Source organism: Phyllopteryx taeniolatus, chromosome 3, assembly GCF_024500385.1.
Source record: "Phyllopteryx taeniolatus isolate TA_2022b chromosome 3, UOR_Ptae_1.2, whole genome shotgun sequence".
NCBI classification, from domain to species: Eukaryota; Metazoa; Chordata; class Actinopteri; order Syngnathiformes; family Syngnathidae; genus Phyllopteryx; species Phyllopteryx taeniolatus.
In genome coordinates, this window is record NC_084504.1 from 17,219,602 (window position 1) to 17,243,732 (window position 24,131).

General features: G+C 41.1%; 1 long non-coding RNA gene across 1 annotated transcript; it reads right to left on the reverse strand.

Annotated features, from left to right (window-relative positions):
• Positions 1-13,161: 13,161 nt before the first annotated feature.
• LOC133474992 (uncharacterized) lies at positions 13,162-17,050 on the reverse strand. The gene is made up of 4 exons (XR_009787688.1): positions 16,980-17,050; positions 16,102-16,902; positions 13,549-13,610; positions 13,162-13,478 (listed from the first exon to the last, which is right to left on the reverse strand). It is a non-coding gene; the product is annotated as an uncharacterized LOC133474992 (long non-coding RNA).
• Positions 17,051-24,131: the final 7,081 nt, after the last annotated feature.

Consider the following 24,131-nt stretch of genomic DNA (forward strand, 5'->3'; position numbering starts at 1 on the left):
TAAATAACCACGGATAAAAAAAGACACTTAAAAGGCACTTTAAAATGTACGCACACGGCTTGGCACGTATGTTCTCAGTCATCCCTCTCATCAGCAGGCTTGTCTGCACAAGTTTGTTTGCCTGTAGCTATAAATTAGAAGTTGTGATTTAACTCATTGAGACAAAAGAGAAAGGCAACGAAACATTAATAAAACAAATGATTTGGAGAAGGTGAAGAAGAGCGTGCAAGAGCATGAGAGGAGGGGAGGGTGAACCAAAGGCAGAAATGGGCCAGTATGTATTTCTGTTCTACTTTCACTCAGTGGAGGCTTCATTAAGAAGTCTGTTTCCAGAGCAGTGTGTGGTTATGTGCAAACATGCATAGTTAGCAATTGAAATCATGGTAGTGCACATGCACAGATATGCAAATGCATGTGCATGATCGTAAAAATTATTTGTGTGTTCTAGAGACAGCTCTTAAATTATTTACACCCAAAGACCTCTAATTGGTATCAAGATTTTTAAATGGGGTCAATTATTGCTGCGCCGTCCAATGAACTTTTGCGTTTGGTGAGTCATCTTACATGCTGCTGCTTCATGTTGTATGAATTTGGATGTCTATGGGAGCTCCACTGACACACACCAAGTGAAACGTAGCATTCTTTCGAAAACAGATTTAGCTACAAAAAAAAAAAACAATTATGGTTTTATTCTCTCTTAATAGTATAGTTTGATTATGTATCCTGTATTATATTGTCTTGTAGATGTATTTTACTGCTTTTTTACATCATGGCAAGGGGACTACAGATGAAAACTAGCCTTCTGGCTAATTCTGGCTTTTTTAACCATGTGTACTTCATGTGTTTTATGAAATTGCATTGTCCCCTTTCAAAAATAAACTGAAGTATACAAAGGTATTGGCGTGTCAGTGTATCTTCATGCCTTTTTCGTGGACATACATATGTTCTGTAAGAGAGCTGGTGAGGGCGGGGGGGTGACACAGACACTTACTACACAGCCTACAGCAATGCACAGAGCTGGTATTAGATTTAAGCTCCTTAATAGGACCAATTGCAATTTAACTGTGCACTAATTAAGGTAACTTCCACTCTACACTTGCAGATTGTACAGTATTTAATTTAATGTATATACATTATACATACACATGTGAATGCCCATGCATTCGCATATAGTACCATCCATTCAAATTCCTGAACACAAAACACACATTTATTTCTAATCCCCCAGGGAGAAGTTTCAAATTATCATTTTATACTATTTTTGTGCATTGGTGACAAGACTTGAATAACTTTGCACATCCCAGAGATGACAGACAACACAATTTAGTTTAGATATGAAAAAAATATATATACATAGCAAAAATAATTCTAGTTGATTATTATGTGACTTCACGGCGTTAATTTTTTTATCAATTATCTTTGATAAGTAAAAGGAAAAAGTGTATTTCGCTTTATTCTCACAGGGCTTCAGACAGGTTGGTCTTGAAGAAGAAGAGAGAGCTGAAGAAAGGGAGAGGCCAGAATCAGAAGAAGCGCTTAAACGTGTCCGAGTACATGTTTCAGCGTTGAGGAGGGTCGGGTCAGCAACTTGAGTGGCCAGAACAGGAGGCAAGCATTCGACAATCAAAATTGGGTTTTGGAAGGCGAGTGACGGGCCAGCGGATTCCTCTGAGGTCAGGAAGCACCAGTACAAAAGCAGAGAGGTAGTCTTCACCACGTTGCCCACATCATCGAAGAACCACCACCTGCTCGGCACCAGCACACTGACAAGGCTGCAGCCGAGGCAGTCGCAGACCCACGGACAAGTTTTTAATAAGGCTGGAAAAGTAAACACTGATATCATTGTCATCATCTTTGTTCTACTAATTACTACATTACTTTTCCTAAAGAATTCTACTAAATAGGAAACTTCGCATCAAATTGTAACACTAAAGAGCGACAGGAATCACCCTTCCCTTTATGTCTGTTTTTGAGGGATTGTGTGCACCTTGAGGCAGTATTCAATCACTTTGATAGGATTAAATAAGCAAGACTATATGAATTGTTTGGCAGGCTTGAGGTATGACTTCACTATGCTGCTGCAAGAAGATTTGAGGACAAAAAGCATCTAAAAGTAAGATGAGACGACAATAGCGGGAAGCTCGGTACAGTTGGTCTTCTAGAGCAAGATTATTTAGTGTCATCATAAAGTTTCCCACTGAGATTGTGAGAATGTTTAGTCATATGGTATGTGACTTTTCATCTCAATCCAGCAAATTGAACCAAGCATCTTAAAGCTATGAATATGCTGTCACATTGATTTATGTATTTTCTCCTTACTGTATGTCTTTGTCTCTTCAGGAAAGGGAAAATGTCTGTCGATGTCAGTCCAAAAATCTGGAAGTGATAACCGAACTTTGTCCCAAGTTGTCATGAGTCTCATGCTCGTACCCAAACCAAGACCTCCAGGGATACGTGGGGTTCTGTGGATGGGAATGTGGCCTCTTGTCATGGTTCGTGTGTGAGATTACACTCTGGCCTCAAGTCTCCAGTTTACAGCTTCTCTCCACTTCTCCACCTTGAAGAGCGAGTCCTTGACCGTCCAGAGCCGCCAGTGGAGGACTCTCTTTCTCCAACTTCCTTTAGGCTCCACCCAATACACAAGACTTAATCTCGCTACGTCTCGAAGGAATCGGTGAGTCATGTTCAATTCAATACTGGTTGAAGAGGGCCAAAACATAATGAAGTTTTCGAAGGCCACTTATTGTGTGGAGCTGACCACATTCTTTACAAAAACCTGACAATTTTCCCCTGTGGGCAATCACTGAGCCACAGTTGCGAAGAAAAACTCCCTTCTAACAGAAAAAAAAAAAAAAAAAAAAAAAACTGAACAGAACCAGATTCAGGGTGGGCAGCCATCCAGGAGTGAATCTGGAAAAAAATATATCTCATGTTTTAACTTTGAAGCTTGATAGTATGTCAAGTTGTGTGTACTATTTGAAATCAAGATTTACAGTATATGTTCCATTCACCACCAAACACCACCAAAAACAGAAGCCACTCTCAAATAATATTACCTAACTGTGCTCTTACACAACGACAAAACTCAAAATGAGGACCATGAAAAAACTATAGATCAGGTCTCAAATGGTATACACTGCTATTACCAACATCCCAGTCATCACCCGTGACCTTTGACCTCATCTGAAAGCGGACTTACAGTTCAAGCTGTCTGCAGGAGCCCCTTCGTGTTTGACTACACTTCAGATGACTGATTTCCCCTCCATACAATTGAATTGCACTGATGACAATGTAATGCTTGCAGTATGTTGATTATTAAAAACATAAGCATCCCCCGATCTTGGCCCGTTGTAAGACATTTCACGGTGGACTGCTTTAAAGGCTGCACATCTCTGTGGCAGGAATCACATGTTCATGCTACTACGACTCTGATCACTGTCAGGAAATTGATTTGTTTCAGGGACAAGACTATATATGATGAGGATGTTCAATCAAAAATTGCATCATTAAAGGCCGACTGGTTAGAGCGTCAGCCTCACAGTTCTGAGGAATGGGGTTCAATCCCCGGCCCCGCCTGTGTGGAGTTTGCATGTTCTCCCCGTGCCTGCATGGGTTTTCTCTGGGCACTCTGGTCTCCTCCCACATCCCAAAAACATGCATGCATTGAAGACTCTAAATTTCCCGTAGGTGTGAATGTGAGTGCGAATGGTTGTTTGTATATGCCCTGCGATTGGCTGGCTACCAGTTCAGGGTGTACCCCGCCTCCTGCCCGAAGATAGCTGGGATAGTATCCAGCACGCCCGCGACCCTAGTGAGGAGAAGCGGCTCAGAAAATAGATGGATGGATGCATCATTAAAGGAAAACAAATCCTTGGAAAGGTGCACACGTTCAAACTAAGGTCTTTCATTAGATTATTATTATTTTTATTAAAAAACATCAGAATAATTTCCAAGACTTTTTGGGAAGATATTCTATGGTCTGACGAGACAAAAGTTGAATTTTTGGGAAGATGTATGTCTTGTTACATCTGGCGTAAATGTAACAGCATTTCATACGTAAAACCAACAGTCAAATACGGTGGTGGTAGTGTGATGGTCTGGGGCTGCGTTTCTTTTTCAGGACCTGGACAACTTGCTGTGACTGATGGAACCATGAATTCTGCTCTTTAACAGAAAATCCTGAAAGAGAATGTTCCGAAGTTCCAGTTCCAGTTCGTGCCTTAAAGTGCCCCAAAACTTAAATCCTTGTTTTGTTTCAAAATACATAAAATGTTTGTAGACTGAAAACATGCAAAGACTGAGAACAATATAGTACTGAATTGTTGAGATATAGCTTAAGACCCTTTTTTTTTCACCTTCTAATTTTGTTCTGATTTTGTGGGCGGGGGTAAAAACTATCCTTGTGATGCCAAGAGTTTTGGGCATATACTTTAAACATATAAACACCATATGCCCTTAAATCTACGCAGTGGCCATTTGGCAGAATTGCCCCCCAAACCCACACCCCCCACTCAATGACCCGTCATGGCTGACATGTCCCTTTGTCTACTATTGGCCTCCTGAATTTCGATGGAAATAAAGCAAAGCAAAGCATATTTATATCGTGCATTTCATGCACATAGTAACTTAATGTGCTTTAAAAACAAAGAAAAAACAGCTTAAACATTTAAAACGAAGACAAAAATAAAAATACAATTAAAACAGCATACAGTGCAAGAAAGATCACTGAAAAGTAAAAATGCTTCAGAAAGGGGCAGAATGACTCTGCGGGCCGTGAAAGCTTGTGCTGTGTATAGCTCCTCTCTCGTATTGCTTGCAGGCACAGAAGCAGCGAATCTGCGATAGAAGAAGCATTTGTTGGACAGCTGGAGGCAGGATTTTCAGAGTACCCAGCGACCCGCCCACAGCGTCTGGAAGCTCAAAGAATGTCTCTCTTCTTGACCATTTTGAAGCCTGATTTCACATACTTGGCGACAAAAACCCCATTTTAAAAAACTGCTTTTTATGTTTACTTGCGTTATCTTTGTCTGATATTTACATTTGTTTGATGTTCTTAAACATTAAAGTGAGGAAACTATGCAAAGAAATGCATAAAAAAACTTTTTTACTGCACTGTATAATTTGTCTCCAATAATTCAATGCCTTTTTGAGTGTACGCCAACTTCATGGAACATTAGGGTTGGGCATTGACAATCGAGAACCGATTGGAACTGGGACTAACATTCCGGTTTTCCCTGAATCGTTAAAATTTTAACATTGCGGTTCCCAGTTTCCATGCCTACAGTCCGCCGACCCCTGGCGAAAGCTAACGAAGAAGCGGCGAAAACCAACGAAGAAGTACCCGCACAAAGACGTGCTTGTGCCCAACGGCGGCGGGGAACAAAAGTGTGTCTTAACTGTCTTAAAATAAATGACGCCTCAGTGCAACACTTTGGCTTTCACGATGTGTAGAAGTCTGACATGCTCACTCCCTCTCCGAGCATCAGCCTACACGACTATGCCAACATTGAGGCAGCTAACTAGTTAAACGGTGGGTTGAACTCTTGCATTGATGGTTTTTAGCGTTTCTGTGTCTTTCAACCAACATAAGAGCTGATGAAAGACAAAAGAAATCATATAAATTACTTTACCATACTCTAAAGCAAGTAGAAACAGTCGCATTACAAGCTTAACATGGAGCTAAAATTTCACCAAAGGTCAAATTAGCAACTTTACATCACAAGGAATTGGGACAAAATTCACAAAAATATTGTCTCACAGTATCACAAACACTAACCTTGCATCTCATCAGTGGGTAGGTAAAAGAATCAGCATTTTACAGAGCATTTGGTGCAATACATAAAAAAATCTCTTGCGTCTTCTTTTACTTTCGTTTTCACCGGTGTCGTGTGAAGTTATTTTTTGTGCCAAAAAGCTGAATTCCGGTGCTTACCCTTCAAAATAAAAGGCTTAAAACAGGAAGTCAAGTTTAAATATGCACATATAAACTATCTGACGCGATAAAACAGTCACAAATAACTATTTTAGCGATGCTATATTTAACTTTAAGCTGAAACATTAAATAATGATTATTAAGTCAATTGGGTTATTTCCACACACATTGCCTTTTAGTTCATAGGTTTGATATTGAGTCTGGTTATAAAGATCCCCGAGTCAAATGTTCATTTGAGTTTATGCTGCGGGCTGCTAAGAAAATAAATTTTCATAATTTGGACACCCTTTATTTAAACCATGCAAACGTTTTTAACCCAGGCCCCGAAAAGAATCGGAATTGAAAATCGTTTGGGACCGGAATCGATATGAGGAACCAGAATTGTGACCGGAATCGCTCAAATTCAAACAATGCCCAACCCTATGGAACATATTCAGCCGAGAGAAGAACTACTGTACAATGGCTAAGAACTGTCATTTTGTTGTAAACTCGTTTCTTTCATGGTGCCACGATTGTGGAAAGAACTCTGTAAGCATCTTAAAAGAGCCATATTACTCTTTTTTTTTTCAGACACAAGCAGCAAAGCAGTGACTCAAAAAATAGTTAAGGTGGTTAAAACTATTTAAATCCTGCACCTTTATAGACTCTGGTGCAACAGACAAGTTTAAAAAATGTCATCCAACTTGCAACAAAGCTGGCCTATTTATGTGAAGAATCTTCTCAAGCTGGGGAAGGCCTTCAATTTTAGGTTTTTTACTCAAATTAAATTGCCACATTGTGAAATCTCAATTGTCCAATCATTCATTCAGTCATTTATATAATGCTTTTGACATTTATTGCTTGGTACCGCCCCATTATAACAGAAGGGTACCAACAACGTTTGTCGTAATTGTAAGTAGATGTTGCGATGGAAGCTATTGTTGTCATGAGGGTTAAAATGTGGTTTTCATTAACTTAAACCTCGTGCAGGACTAATGCATTGCTACTCTGTCATAGCAATGAGAAAGGTAACTTGACAGAGTTGTCAAGCGCTCATAATTCTGAGAAATTTGCGCACATAATTCTGAGACATTTGCTCTCATAATTCTGAGACATTTGCCCTCATACCACCCAATTTTCTTTTGGTTTGCTTTGGTGTGTCTGTGTTATGTGTGACTGAATGTATGAATCATGTCCATGGCCTACATGAAGCCTCCTTGCCAACCCACCCTTTGTGCGCGCACACACACACACACACGCTCACACCTGTCATCCATCAATACCTTCACCGCAGCGCCGATTGATCCCCCCCCAGCCAACCTTTTTCACCCCATGCTGTACAATATCAGGGCCAAGACTATTTTCATGCAGGTTTAATTTCTGACAGATTTACAATAAAGCCCAAGTTATTATTTAACTCTTCCGGCTGCAGTGCGCTCTTTGATTTAGCGCCCCGGGATGAGGGATGAGTTACAGCTGACGCGTACAGTCTGCCTGGACTGGAACGGTAGGCAACCCGGTTCATAACTCAGCTGCCAAATGTGTAGTTAGTCAATCACTTGATCTGTAATCACAAATGCTGCCAGAAATTACATGAGCGATGAGCTGTAATAAAAGCACTTACTTTTCCTGCTCTGTCTCTTAAGTGTTATTGGCAGACCCCTCTCTCCCAGGAGGCCGCGGCTGTGAGACAAAATCCCGATATAAACTGCCTCATTGGTCCCTGCCTCCCGCTCGCTCTCTCACTCACTGGCTCTGCCATACTGACTGTATGTGTGTATATTTGACTGACTTTGCTATGCAAATTTCTTCTTGACATTCCTCGCTCCATTCTTGGATTGCCTTGTTTGATCCTCACTTGGATAAAGACAGCCATCCACGCCTCAATCATTTATAATCTCTAATGTCTGCAGAGGTGCAAGGAAATACAATTCAATGAAGATGATGCTCTTTACACACATGGATCACGTCACACAAATCTGACAACTTTTTCCAACTTTTCTTAGGTTGACTGCTAAGTTGTAGCACATCAAAGATTTGACCTCACGGAGCAGCTAATCAAAGATTTTACGGTCATGACAAACCTCTCACCTCCACCCCTGTAGCCTTTGGCACGATGTTCCACGTGACACTTTTATTAATACGGATCTCTATAATAATTACACAGTCCTGCATGCAGTATTGATTAGGCCGATTGATAAAATCATATTTTACTGGAGCGGCCTGATGATGGGATGTATGGTGGCATAAATCTCCCCTTTCAAGCAGCAACGTTGGAACTCTGACTGCTAAGTGATTGATGCTCCCACAGATAAACAAGCACAACCACTTCTATCAATTCTATCTGTTGCTTGAACACAGCAGTAGTAGTCATAGGCTAAAGACAGACAGAAATATAATGATATCCATATCATGGGTCTATCCATACTAATAGATGATTGCAGGGGATGACAAGTGCTTTCCAGCCCAGCTCATATGATGTGATGTATACTGTAAGCTTGGGTGTTTATGGAGTCACTGCTCCATCTTATCGTGATTTGTATTGTCAGGCAGGGCCAAATCTGCATGGTGGTAATAGATTCTGATGTTGTTCAAATGCCCTGTGGTGAAGGCCCAGTAGAGATGAATGTGGGACGTTGTATGGAACCTTAGCTCTATATGAAGCGTGTTTTTTATGTGTTGGTGTTGCATGCCAGGGAGCTTGAGGGGGAGCTGGATGGTCTATTGCGTGTCAAAGCTCAAATTTTCTGTGCCATGAAAATATAGCAGGGCTCAAAGTTTCAAAATCACTACTTTTCAGGAAATCAAACAAGTGTCGTATTCCTTGACATACCAAACACCGCATCGTTCAAGTTTGTATTACACCTTATATTGCGATCATGTACTGCAGCCCCACCGAAACCCCTTACAAAAGAAAAGGCTTTAGTCTAATAGTTAGCAAAAGCTAACAACTCTCGTTACACCATCTTCCCAAATTACATTTCAAAGGTCTAAGAGTCATGAGTGATGCCTTACCAAATGTTATGAGCTGAATTAATCAGCGTTCAAACTTACCTCCATGTCTGGTGGTTTCCTTCTACAAATAAGATGACAGCAGTTGATTTTTAACAAAACAGACCTACTAAATTTTTTTAACCTGTTTTCGTACTCACATTTATTTACATTTATTTTTCCATCATTATGTTCTAAAAAAAAAAAAAAAAAAAAAAAAAAAAGACTTTTCAGTCCTGAGGCAACTTAATGCCGCGAGTCTCACGCAGCTTCAAGAAGAACTGAGTTATACAACACTTCTCACAAAGTTGTCCGATGTAGTTAAAAGATTTGAGCGCTATCTTTTCTCTAGACTTTATATTGGTTAATAATTTGGAGAAATAACACACCACGTAGGGACTGACCAACAGTGTGAAAAATAATGAAACTGACTATATTTGGACTTACTCGGTTTCCGCCCGACAGTGACAATCTCTTTGAAGGGAATTAACAGTATGAAAATTTGGTACTATATTGTAACCCAAACTTTTTCCAGTGACACAAAATGGCAAATCCTCCCTCAACAAACCTGGCTTTCATGTTTTGTTTTTATATTAATGTGTTATTATAAAGTAATATCTGCTTTCAACTAATTCTACAGCACATTACTTTTCATCAATCCGTACAAACAGTTTCAAGACAAAATACACTCAATTTTGGCTACTACAGTTTCTTTTGTTTGAGGTTTATACTGTAAGTCGAAATACAGACGAAAAGGAAACCAAACATAAAATATCAGCAAATGTACACATACTCGTTCCTTGTTGCAGTGCGTTATCACCTTTTGATCTCACAGTGGGAAAACATACCGTGCAATAAGGAGAAAGAATTTATTACTGTTGAAGGTAAGGAAAACAGGCCGACATGCTTCAGGATAAAAAGAGGTAGATTAGACCGTGTTTCCATTTTGGCATGCATTTCAAGAGAATGTTTTCTTTTTGGACTTTACTGGCTCGATTCAGAACCACTTGGGGGTACTTTGAAAAAGCCTATGGTGCACCACTGACTGCTGTTTTTCACATTTGAGTTGGTCAGAAGGACATGGGAAACATTCATGTTCAAGGGGCTTGCAAAACTCAAAAAGCTGGGATATAGAGTTAAACCGCTAGCTCGGTCAAGACCCCCCCAGAGTGGCTACTTATACAAAATGCTGGACAGCCTGTCTGACTGCAACCTGCAACGGAGAGAAAATTGATTGTAATCGACAGTGATTTGTTTTATCAGAAAACTTGCTCAACCCTGAGTTATTTTTATGAGGGTCGAGCTAGAAAATTGATGATGAATTTGTTGCATTTGTCACAACAGTTGGTATGATGTACACTGATGGACATAAACGGTCTTATAGTTCTCACTTGCTTTCTTGCCTTGGTTTTCATCCGATCAACATCATTTCTCAGTATTCATCTGAATCTCGACAACCTATTATAAATTCCCACAAACATATTTAATACCGAATACTGTAGTTTAATTTTTAGTTTAATTCTACTCTTCCATCATTTTTTTTCACTCTGTATTTTCATGATTAATTGAATGCTTGCTTGCACCGTGTATGATTGATAGTTTGGAATCTATTCATGGTGCATGGCACATAACTAAAAGCAGACTGCTGACTTTCAACATATAACTACTTTTGTAGCGCAGCTGTTTGAAATGCTAATATGAAACAATACAGCCAGTGTGCTCCCCAGAGCTTGAGCGAGAAAGCAGAGCAAGAAAAAAGAACGTTTTTAATCTGAACAGGAAGCCTACGCTGGCGATTCACTGTGACACTGTGATTGATATGAGTGAGTAGTGTATTTACCGAGGCTGACGGGATAGGAGAAAGACAGTGTTTTCTTCCCATCCCAACGCTTATCTCCCTCCATAAATCACTGCCAATGGGATGCATACTAAATGTGGATGAGCAAATGTTGTATGGCTCAGAGTCAGGCAAATACACGTTGACCTTTACATTTGGCATTGGTCACTGGTGCTAAATACATACCCTGACCTTCCTTGACCTTGGGCTATTCATATTTCAAGGCTATGAAGCGTGATGCTCGCACAGAAAGCATACAGTATACATGCAGCACAAAGAGCTTCTTGTGCTGAACAGAAACTAGTCAGCTTGTGCTGTAATTGGAGATTTGGATCTGCTGCGCCTTATGTGATGTATTGTCATTCACAATGTCCTTTCTCCGTGTCTCATCAGTCTAAGTCTTTATTGCTCTTATTCCATTATCCCCTGCCCAGCAGCGCTCATGTCCCGTGTCCATGCTCACCTTTGACTCCAGCCAGCGCTTGAAAGGTTCTCCACTTTGCCCTCTCCCATTTGACCTGTCTGAAATATACCTTTATAATTGCCCCTGTCACTATCAAACGCACATACGAGCGGGTAGAGGTTGCGGGGGGGCTGAAGTCTGCCCGGTAACCTTATGGCCTCCTGTTCATCCGTTCTACTTGGAGCCAGCACAACAGGGCTCCTGCCCCCGCCCGCAACCCCATACTGTATTAGTCTGCATGTCAGCGTTATTGATGGCACTCTGGAATAATTTTATTGGTCAGTCACAACCTTTGACTGGGGCAATGCAAACACTAACTCCCCTAAAGCCTCCTATTGACATGGGTATAGATATGATCAGATGGCTAATAGAAGTATAGATTTAGAATGGGTGGAAGCACGAGCATTTGGATTTCAACACCGCAGGGTCACTGTTGTTTTTTACACTCTGCATGTGTAGGATCAATAGGCAAAACACTTATTGAGCGCCTTAAAATGGAAATAATACATTGATGCATGGAAGAGTGGATGAGATGATCAAGACACCAATATCTACTGTATGTAATATACATTAAAAAATCAAGTTGCGCTTGCTGCAAGTATAAACAAGTCATTTGAAATCCAGGGAACTGCTAAACCTTCGTCTCCACCTATGCTCCCAGCTTCTCGACTCATTCCACATACAGTCTCTTCATCAAAGGGAGTGTAGCCTGCACTGAAGCACCCACAATTAAGATAAACACAACCACAGCTGGACAATTACCTGCCAACTAACCTTTTCTGGAGGCACTTAAGAACGTAAGGACCCCTGAGAATAGATGTACCCTTAGTTGAACAAGCACTTCAAGAGGGCGAAGAGAGCAAGGGAGGGTTTTAAGGTATGATGACTGAGGGAGTAGAGAGGTGCAGAGAATGGTACAAATTGAGAAAAAAAAGACAGTATCATGGGGAGATTACCTAATCCTGCATCTAACAGCGGAATTTGAAGGGCCTGTTGGTGTCAGACATGAGGGGGCTTTGCGGAGGTTTACCCAGGAGAGGCCAGCTTTGCAGGGGGATCTAGTGGAGCACCAGGTGACCAGTTGTCTGTCCCCAAGCACAAACCGCAGCTCAAAGCTTTGTAGACACCGCTCCATTGATTTCAAGCATCTGATGCGATTGTCCTGCTGCAGAGGTCATTATCACAGATGTCTGCTGGCTCTACTTCAACCGTACTCAGCAGTATTTGTGCCCTGAACGGTGTCATCGTGTAAACTCGGACAGTTAAGCATTCATGTTAATGTTGTGCTACCATTCTCAGGCGGAGTCTGTCACTGACTCATAATTACTGAGAGAATTGTATTTTATAGCTTTTAACAGAGCTTTTCTCTCATTTGGGCATATGGGAGTCATATTATATTTTATGGACACACAGGAATTTGAATTGGACAATTGGCACTTTAAAATCAAAACAAACATACCAATCCATTCTGGTTGGATAGAGCATTTTAGCAAGAGTCATGGTGTTACCATGTACCCTGCTTTACAAAGGGCTGATATGATATCTGATACCAAAATCCCCCGCCGGGCAGCCACAGCAAATCGACAATGGATTAATGGAGCTGGTCTTGCTCATAAATCTCTTTGGGATTGGAAAGCATTTGAGGACAGTTAGCCTGTAGTGGTGTGCTTAATGTTACCGGCAGTTTGTGTTTCCCATCGTTCAAAGTAGTGACAGGCTAGTAATAGATGTGGTAGCATCTTATGGATGCGTTAAATCAGCAGATGTCAGGAAAGCCGGTTTGTAAGGTTGCTTTTCTGGGAGCCGTAGCATCACATATTTGTTTAGAAACAACTTGTACTGTTCTCCTTTACACATATAAACAACAACCCACAGAAAAAGATGTGTTGTTCAGACTTGCTTTTATTCTTCAGCGTGAATGCACGCATTCAACCTCGTGCACTAAGGTCTTACCATTGATCACGGTAGTTAACAGTTAGCTGTTTCCGCAGATGTGTAGGGAATAGCAGTAACCGCTTCCATTACTGGCGAGAAAGGGCCGACCCCCCCGCCCCTCCTAGATAGTTCATTGTCATTGTGAGGCCTGAGAGGGATGTGTAAGTACCGAAGACTTACGGCTCTGCTGGAGTGGCAGGATTGTCTCCTCTGGTTCAGTAGAAGTGGAAGGACAGCATTGTGCAATCATAGCCAGATGGGGTGGTAGAGACCAAGGGGAATGGAGAACCCCTCAGTACCTCATACCACCACGCCTGACGTGTGCGTGAGTAGAGTGCAGGCTGGTTGACAAGGGAGGGTTATTCGTTGCTATTTTTACAAGAAATGGGTTGATTTGTCTTAAGCCATTACCGTCTATTACAGCTGCGAGTCTTGGAGGAAAAGGTGGGAAACGGCAGACGCTGGCATTCTGCCTAAAGAGAAATCAATGAAACAAATTAATCCTTCGCAGACTGCGGTGACACAGTAATCCATCATTCAGGGGGCGCTTTTACGCACTGAATCAGTGAGTGAGGCAGGAGGATGGAGGACTGGGGGTCGGGAAAGACGGGGGGGGGGGGGGGGGGTGATCTGGGTGTTTAGTGGTTGAGATGGGGTGGGGTAAAGTGGGGCTGTTGCCCTGCGGGACAAGGGCAGTCAGCCACACTCCAAAACAGAGCCGCAACCGTGGGTGGTGGCAGGGAATCGAGGAGGTTTGAGGACCTTTATTCTCCTTCTTTTTTAAACATCTTTCAGCTGCTGACGGACACAGAGAGCAGGAGGCGGAGGGAGCGACCTAAACAACAGAAGCTCCCAATGGCGTCATAACTTACACATTTGCCTAAACGCCTATCACACCATTCGTCTGCCACACACTTCCGGCTTAAACGTCAAGCTGATGGCTGTCGGTGACAGTGTGTTTGCAGTGCTTAATCATTTATTTACACTGGACATACATGCAGGAAGCTGACCATTAATGCCCAAACAGTGCTGGAAAGAGAAATGAGAAAGAAATGGAGACCATAACGCCACATTTCCCCCAAGGGGTGTCGCATTTATTTCAGCTCGTTACCATACTGTTTGGCGTTGTAAACTCTGAGCTGGCTCATGTTTCTACAATTTTCTCACAGTAGCTGCATCAGTTATGTAAAAAAAATGTGAAATCATACCCACAAGCTAGATTAACAAAGAGGAACAAGAGAGAATGGAGGACAACAATTGAAGAGCAATCTTTTGTTTCTTCTTCTCTGAATTTGTGGAGGATGACCATGCAGCGTCATTTGAGAAAAGGTGCGTTTTTGTCACACAGTTCTGGTGACTCTTCGTCGACCATTCAATGAACGGCAGTGTGTCGAGCCTTGAGATACTTTTTGTTCAGGTACCAGTGGGCGCTAGTACAGAACAAATCAGTTATTTTGATTTCCCGCATAACTTTCGGGAATAGAAGCATAATTCATTGTCTGCCTTGAAGAACTGAACAAAAATGGGCTGCTTCATTGAAACAGTGCTGAAGATGAACTGATGACAAAAAAGGAAAACAGCAGGATGCTGGAGCTTCTCAGACGATACGCTTTTTTTACTGTGGCAGCCGCACAGCTTAACGTTGCGTCACATCTTTTATTACTAAGTGAAAGTAATTTCAGCTATGGACTCTGTTGCATTCCTGACTTACAGCAATATCCAGATGTTACAGGGATCTCATGACAGAGAAGGCCAAAAGAATCCTCAAGCATCTATCATTTTAATAGCGAGCCGATTGCCCATACTCTGCACCCGGTGCACCGTTAGTCGACACATTTGAGCTCAGCTCCATCTGTGTGTTTGCATCGTGTGATCAGTCACCCTTTGAAGAAACATTCCTAACCACAGCAAGATCCGTGTATAGCCTCTGATGGCACTCATAACAGCAGATGTACACTAAAATTATATCACAATTCATCCAGTGGAAACAGAGCAAACTCACATTTTGAGATTGAGGTTTTTATTTGGATTGAAGTGTCTTTTAGTACAATTTCATTATTATACAACCATGTCCCAGCTTTCTTTGGGCGGATTCACGGACGTGCATCCACATTGACTGTTTTTGTTTTTATAGCTGTGTGGGGTGGCTAGAGCTTTAGGGGAAAGAGGGTTGACATTTGGGAAGCCGGGGTCATACCATAAGTAGCGTTCAGACACAAACAAAACAACGGAAATCATTATTACGCCATGTCATCACGATATAGGATGTGCCACTTACCTTAACTAGCTTCCTTGTGCGCAACAACATTTATTATATCCCTAAACAGTTACAGGTGGTCGCACTCTTTAGGGTGGTGTGTTAAAAAAAATCATAGTGGGAAGGAAGATAAGCAGAGGGAGACAGGGGAAGAAATACAAAGAAGGAAAGGGGAGATTGACATTGGATGAAGATGGGAGAGCAGAGAAGAGTGGTAAAAGGAGACCAAATGACCAGAGAAGGCAGAGGAGGCCTGTGAAAAAGGGTGGTGGGGCGGGGGCGGGGGGCGAGGTTGTAGTTGAGTGTTGTGTGGTGGGCGGGGGGCCGGGGGGGGTGGGTTGATGTGAAAGGATAGAAAAATGTGGGGATATTGCAGCAGAGTGGATGGTGCGAGGGAGGCAGAGTGAGAAATGTTGCCGGAAATGCGAGCCAGCAGTGTGTGTAAAAACCACACTGCAACATTTCTCATCCTTGACATCACTGACAAGCTTTTCACACACACACACACACACACACATTCACATTGTGTACGAGGTCTTAATATCCACTAGATCATGCTATTTTGCATACTTCCCTTGTCTAAACAAGCGAGATGTTTCGGGGAAATTAAATTTTAGCTCATGTTGTAATTCTTAATTCCAAATGTATGTCTTTTAAGATTCCCACAGCAAACCTAATAAACCATGTTTGTCTAATGAGAACTTTACCCAAGTCACAGCAGACACGTAGAGTAGAAGGGGGGAGTGTAGCGCCCGGTGACACATCACGGATACGAGGCGAGATTGTTGTGGAATGTTTGCAGTTCTGGTCAGAACGCTGCCATCTTATTTATCAGGGCTTGACCCCAACTCTGAGGTCATAGGTCACAGGGAACATCTAAGGGAAGCTGACGACATAGAGAAATAGGGAGAGATAGTCAAGTCGACACAAACATGTACGCCTGTGAGAATGTTTCGCCTTCATCAATCTCACACATAATTCAGCCTCAAGTGCACACATCCTTAACATACACCCTTGTCCTCTTTAGTTTAGTAATACAGACAGTTCTGCACAATATATTGTGCAAAGCCCGAGTGTGCCCACAGACATACAGTACATTATCATGACCTTTGCACTAATAACACGTACTTTTGACGGTCAGTTATTCATTTCACAATACATTTGTTTGTTTTTTTAATATGGTTGTAGTTTGCAGTGGCATAAAACCCATTAAAATATAGATATATATATTATCCACAGCACCAACAGTCTAAGTCTAAACAACCACAATAATAACTACATCTCTAAAGGACACCCTCTCTGACAATGCCAGTCAAAACTGAGCCATATTTTCGAGAAAAAAGCAGAAATGTGATGTCGGGTCGGTAAATAAATACAGACCAACTTCACCATCCCACTAGCTCACAGCTCGTAGCCATGAAGTGCATCTCGCCCCCGTGTCAGTCCTTGCACCACACTGACACATCCCGCCGTGCTTCAGAACACCGGGCCGCCATGTTGCTCACCGCCTGCGAGCAGACACAACACACAGTCAGAACCAAAGTCCGATGTGAGCGGGTAGCCAAAAACGGTGACACACACTCACCCAGCAAGTAGCTCAGATCACATTTGGACTTTCTGGGAAAGGCTGGGGCGTCTTTTCCATACAGCCTGTAAAATTACACACGTTTTTAATTCAATGTTTGTTCACACAGCAGCATCCCATCTGGGTAACGCCACTTTAAAAAAATTTTTTTTTTTAAAAGGCCCCTCGTGTTGAGTTGCATTTTAAATCTTACATCATTGTCATTCTTTGGCAAGATACTTCTAACAGGTGCTATGAATAATTTATCTTAAGAGTTTCACATTGATAAGGTCACAATCTGCCAGCTTTGGACACTAAACACAGGCAGACCACCTTCACTTCACTGTCTTTTACACACGTGCCCTCACACACCTTTCCAAGGCAAAATATGAAAATCACCCTGGAGGCCTTTGTCATCTTGTATGACGGCACAGAGAAGGGAGTCATTTCTTTGTTTAAATGCTAATCTCGTCAATTTTGAATTGGTTATGTACAGTATATTAAAGGTTTACGCACCAGTTGCCTTTTCTAGCATGCATATTTTGAATTATTGGAAATCAATTGTTGAAGTAGAACTGAAGCATTAGCCACTGTATTAGGTTCACTTGCACAAAATATTATACAATCCAAAATTCATTCTTTACACTAATAATAAGATAACATGTAACATGATTGAGTAATGCTATATGTCTACTATTGAGGATGTAGTGTGTATAGAGCTGCTATAGCTGCTTTTAATGTTGTGGTTACGCTGTGAAAGGTTCAGAATATTAAAAATGATAGGCGTTCCTAGCCTGCCCTTAAAATGAATCCTTGCACCCCTAAAATTTGAGGGATCAAAAAAAATAATAATAATAAAAATTGATTTAACGCTATGTCCTTTTTAAAGAACCTAGAAATGTGTAAAACCATACAGTAATTGGTTGAAATGAAATATTTAAACAACAAAAATACAGCACCCCCTCATATTGCCTCAAAAATGGTTTGCTCCAACCAATACCTTCCACCTCTCCCAGACTGGGCTCTGAATGCTAGCGCTATATCTGTATAGAGCAATAAGCTGCCTTCCAGTTCTGTGGTGTAAGGATCCCACTTAAAAATATATGCATCAACCACGCAATACAAGCACACTATTATCATTCGCAGCTCACTGTTAATATTGTTTGGTTGCCGTTAGCTGGCGTTTTAGCTCTAAACGGTTCAGGTGGTCATTCGGTACCACTGCCCTCTGTTTTAATTGGAAGGAGAGAAGTTTGTTGTAATGTACATGTGATAATATTAAAGGCAAGGTGCTACTGAATAGCTTAAACTAATCACAAGACTCAGTTTCTATTCATGTATTTTACATGTTGTGCATTGCATTTCAAATAAAAAGACTCCAAAAAACTAAGTCCAAGGTCCATTTTTGGTACGCACTATATAGGGAGCTGGTTTACTCCAGAAAAAAAATGCATACTATTAATGTGTCTGAAGAGGTATTGCTGTATGAGTTGTTTTACACCATTACGGTTACAATGTGTTTATTTTATGATTCCAAGCCATTCCTCCTTTACTGTGGCTCAACATTTAAATAATTTTGTTCAGATTTGACTTTCCCAGAAAGTGTTATGCTTTTTTTTTTCCCAGCGATGTGTGAATGAAATTGCATAAAACAGTGAACAGGCAACCCCTAATCCTAGAATCGGCCCAGTTAAAGACCGAGAACAACTGAGCTTGATTATCTTTGTAAATGTCTAATTGCAGTTATTAATGCGTCATTCTGTGTGCAAGTGTGCTAATATTGGCCAGTGGGAGCAATGAATTTGTGCCACATGCATGTATTTTTTTTCCACATATTTTCTGCAATTGCTTTATTAGTAATCGCCTACTGTGGTTAAAAACAAACAAACAAAAAAATCAATTTCTCTGGGCCGTGAACGAGACTTGTCATCAGTCTGAGCTCCATCACACTCATGGTTGAGCTACACTACATTTCTAATTAAGCGCCTGCTGTGTGTTGGTTTTGGTGGGTAAATGAGGGGTGGGTGGGCATGGGGGTGTGGGGGTGCGGGTGGGGGTGGGGGATGACACACTTGTGATGTAGTTAGTAAGCAAAAATGTCAGTAGCAAGGCAAAATCCTGGATTGGTGATAAAGCCTAATCTCCATTTTTACACAGAGCCACTACTTCAGATAGATTTTTTAGGTTGTCATTCATTCAAATGTATTCATATCGTGAAATTAAGTAAATGTCAGGAGGATGTATGTATTTGTCTTTGTAAGTGTTCTCCCTCTATTGCTTCTGTCCCAAATAACCTCAATATTCCAATTTGTCTTCAAATTGTGATGCGCTACTCCACTTTGTGCATGCATGGGGCTAATCTAGACCTTTTTTGGAGCTGAGCTACGGTATATTTCTACTGTGTTGTCGGCTAATGTGTGGATGGGATGAAAGGTAATCTGCGTGCAGAATTCCTAAAGCTCCCTTATCCTTGTTGAATTTCTTAAGAATTCCACCTTTGCCCTCCCATTTCCCTTAAAATAAATTACTTGAAGGGCGAGATGCTTTCTCGCCACCCCCCGCGTTTGCCTTGGCCTTTTTTTCTTTTTTGTAAATGCTCTTTCAGCGCAGTCAGACATAACTTATTTAATATGTTTTTCTTATAATGCTTCACTTTTATTGCAATAATCAAATAATATTTGTATATATATATATATATATATATATATATATATATATATATATATATATATATATATATATTATTTGATTATTATTATAGAATCAGAATCATCTTTATTTGCCAAGTATGTCCAAAACACACAAGGAATTTGTCTCCGGTAGTTGGAGCCGCTCTAGTACGACAGACAGTCAATTTACAGAACACTATATATATATATATACATATATATATATATATATATATATATATATATATATATATATATATATATATATATGTATATATATATACAGTGTTTACACTAACCACCGTGATGTGCGCACTAATGGACGTGGTCATCGCAGTCTGGGAAGTAATTAGCACCCGACGCTGTAAGAAATGCGTATTGGTAAGCAATAAAGCCATTGGCCTGAGCGTGAACAGACTGTCGCAGTAACTTAAAACCACCCTCAAACTTAATTGAAAGAGGCGTTGTTATTATTGCCCTCAATTATATTCCCCATATTTGTATTCTATTACAGAGATGGTTATAATAATGCGATACAAACAAGTTCACGCATCTGGAAAAACTCGTTTTATACCATGGGATTAAAAAGTATATCACATACAGTGATCAGGTCATGATTCGTGCATAATTGATTTATATTTGGGGTTTGGGGCACAGCTATTACATGGTGCGCACTCCTAATTGGCAGCTCCGGTGTTGTAGATGTCTGCGTGTTAAATGCTGCATGTGGTGTTAAATGTCCGCACTGCACTATTTCTGACCAATGGTCAGTTTCCATTCAGAGCGATTAGGTGACGCCTATTGGAAGTTGCTGATCCTCAAGAAACAGAAAAGGAAAGAACGTAGCGATTTAAGCAACCCCTTCGTCTTTTGCACACCAAAAGCACGCTGATGCACGCACTTATTTTCTGGGGGAAAAAAACTCTGAACGCAAATTATTTGTATTTACTTTATATGAAATATGCATATTTCCTAACATTTATATTTAATTTATTATCCATTGCATCTAGCTGAATTTAGTTTCATTTGTTACAAATGGTGTGTGTTTAAAATGAATGTTTACATATTTAAACACCACCGTAATGCATATGAAAATAAGCAAGTAAACAAAAGCTCAAATTAAATTTAAGCATCAAACTACATTTCAGGACATTGACAATAATTATACTATTATCATTCCATCCACAATAATCTCATCACTTGACATCAATGTGACATTTATGAATTCAGAGAAGGTTTGGTTGAATTCAAAGAGCCGTTTTAAAAAGGTAAAATCAAATATATGTCATAAGTGTTTACCAAATGACACGTGGCTTCAGTCGTTAAAACTTTAAACGTGGGGGGAGGTTAAAAAAATAATAATAATAATGACGTAACGTAATACACTGCAACAAGTGAGCATTATGGGAGTCTTTAAACTACTTGATGCTCGAAATGAGTTCCAATCATACTCAAAGTATTTGATACGCTGGCAGCTGTTATATAGTGACGGGGGTCAGCTGGATGTGGCCCTAATGGAGCCACACACACACGCACACATGCACCCTCGTGTGTGTATGGACTCACATAGAAGTACAAATTATTGTCCATCCATCCTCAAGCAGCGTGCATCACATGATTGACTCCTTATAACACAAACGTGATTACACGCAATCAATAGAAAATACATGTGTGTGATCCAGAAGGAGATTCCTGTTCCAAAGTCCAAAAGGTTCTCTTTGTGGCGGTGTTTGAATCAGGAGGGAGCTTGCAGGGGAGGGAGCTCATAACCTTCACGTCTCCTCTATTGCTTGTTGTCTTTCAGCTATATTAAACCCAATAGTGAGTGTGAGCATCAATTCATCATCTTCGATATGACCACAACCTACACACACACACACACACACACACCTACACGCACACGCGCGCTCACATACACACAGTGGCGTCTAACTTCTTAATTCTCGCATCCAAGAGCTGAAAACGTCACAAATCAGAAAGTTGCGAATACAAAAGAATGTCAATTCACAAAAAGGATTATGTTACGTTTTGTTATGTTCATGTGGCAGTAATCAAATTGACTTCATTTCTGAATAAATGCAAACATAAATACATTATTTGTCCCTTTGTCGTCCAGTCACTCGTTAAAATTAAACAAATTGTCAAGTCCAAGTTAACCTGGCCGAAATTGAAAGTTTCCTGTGATATTATCTTTTTGTATTATTATTATTATTTATGACTTAATATTGCATCACTGATGAATTAGCAAAAGCGAGTGTTAAAGTTAACTTTCACCAAACTCCGTGGTTGTGGCGCAAATTTGACAAATGCGCACTTGAGTGCAAGCCCCACTTAGCAATGCGCGATGTGAAAATAGCGCACATTTGTCCTCCTTGATCGGCCTTTTAATGCTTTGACGCTATCTCGGCGTGCTGTGGATCTCCTGGATAACAAATAACCTCGCGTGCAGGTGAGGCGCACCAAAACAGGCAAAGCAGCCACGTTTCCAAGGACTCCGCGCACGGTGCGAAAAAGCTCCCGCGATCTGTTGTCCTTATCCGGGTGCACCGCCGACAGCGGAGCCCCGGCCAGTGGCTGATAATCGGGCGCCAAAGACACGCTTGTCCACCGGGTACAAAAGTGGCGCAACGAATCGGGATGCGTGCCATGTTGCTCTGGAGGTTTGTGCTTCTGAATTGAAATCTAAACGTGCGCTGGAAATAAGAAAAACGCATGGATGACTTGCCTTCTTTGCTTGTGCTGGGAGGGAAGCCGGTCCTCCGTGCAGACCGCCGTCGCCGGTGCTTCTCCCCTCAATGCCCCGCTGTGGTCCACTTTCTCCCTTTTCCTTTCCCCGTGCTGCTCTGCTCCCCATTCGCTGCCCCTCTCTGTGTGTGCTCGCCTCCTGTCCTGCATGCGGAACCCCCTTTTTTTTCTTTCTTTCAAAAAAACACCCCAATCTGAGGACTTAAATCTTAATGATACACTTTTTTGCATGGAGTAACAACAACAACAAAAAATCATTGTCCGATTTAATCTTATTGGTTTCACCTTTTCAAAGAGCTGCTGACACGGCCGGGCAGTTTTCATTGGAGTTGTCCGAGACAGAGACGAGGAGAGAGAGCTCTCTTGTTGAATACTTTAAAGAAAGGGAAAACACAAGCCATCCCTCCTCTGAGCTTCCAAAGGGGGTCACTTGCGTATTTAAGATCTATTTATCTACAAATATGCCTGCATGCTTGAAGAATGTTCTGCAAGGACTTCCATTTATTTGTGCTTAATTAAAACTGATACAGTATAATAATTGATAGGCTCGTCTTCTCCTGCACGGTGTATTTGTGTTTAATCTGATTTTGTCTTTGCATATAAATAAATAATCCACCATTACGTTTATTAATTTATTGTAGTATAACTTATCTGTGTGGTTTTTTTTTATTCCTCTTTACCACCGTTATGCAGTCGTGCCAGTCATAGTAAAAATATTAGAGATTCAAAACCTGATCAATTGAATGTTTATTTCTTATGATAGCTATGGAAAACACAAAAAAAAAAAAAAAAACCTTGTCCTCTTCAAAATCAATCATTAATGACTTGTGCATTCGCTTCTCTGGAGGTTGCAATTGTACAATGTACGCTAGATGGCAGCGCGATCCATTTTTTATTTTTTATTTTCTCTCTCTCTCTCTCTCTCTCTCTCTCTCATGCACAGAGGGAGAACGCCTGCAGAAATTCTCACACAAAAAGCCGGAATCCCCATGCAAATTCCTCAAATAAGTTCACATGATTGTGAATGAGCGTCATTATTAAGACATTATGTGACACCGGCTACGTAATTATTCACATGAAGGGACCCGACTAATTGCTGCATTTTTTTAATTTATTTTTTTTACTATTTTTTTCTTCTTCTTTGCTCCCACATCTTTGCTTGCAATTTTTGTAACGCGCGCTATTTGCATGCAGAATTCTACTAATTGCATCCTCGTGTGTTTCTTTCACAGTACAATGTAAGTTTTAATCAGCGACACTGGAGGGTTTCCACGGCGCATGTACCGCAATGCGCATGCCGAAGCTCCCACACCTTGCATGAGCTTCCCTTCCAAGCATGACACTTACAGTTTGGAATAAAGACACCAGTCCAAGACAACGTAGAGCAATCACAAGCTGAGACCACCATTGCCACCCCCCAGCCCCCAAACACAGTTTTAGTGGATTATTTGTCTTGCGTAAAAGCTTTGTCTCCCCCCCCTCCCACCCTCCAATTTGCAAGTTTTTTTTAATGCTACGCTCGCCAGGGTTTCTTCCTATCACTCTCTCCTTTTTGCCCACAATAGACGACCCATACTAATCAGGTTTCAAAGTAAATAGCAGCACCGGGGCGAGTGAGCTCGATGTAAATTGTGGTTGTCAAAAATATAGAAAAAGAAAAAAAAAAAAAAGAGAAGAGAGCCCCCAGTGGTGAGATGACAACGCTGCAAAAAATATCCACAATCACGCACGGTGGAGACGGCTCGACAGAAATGATGAA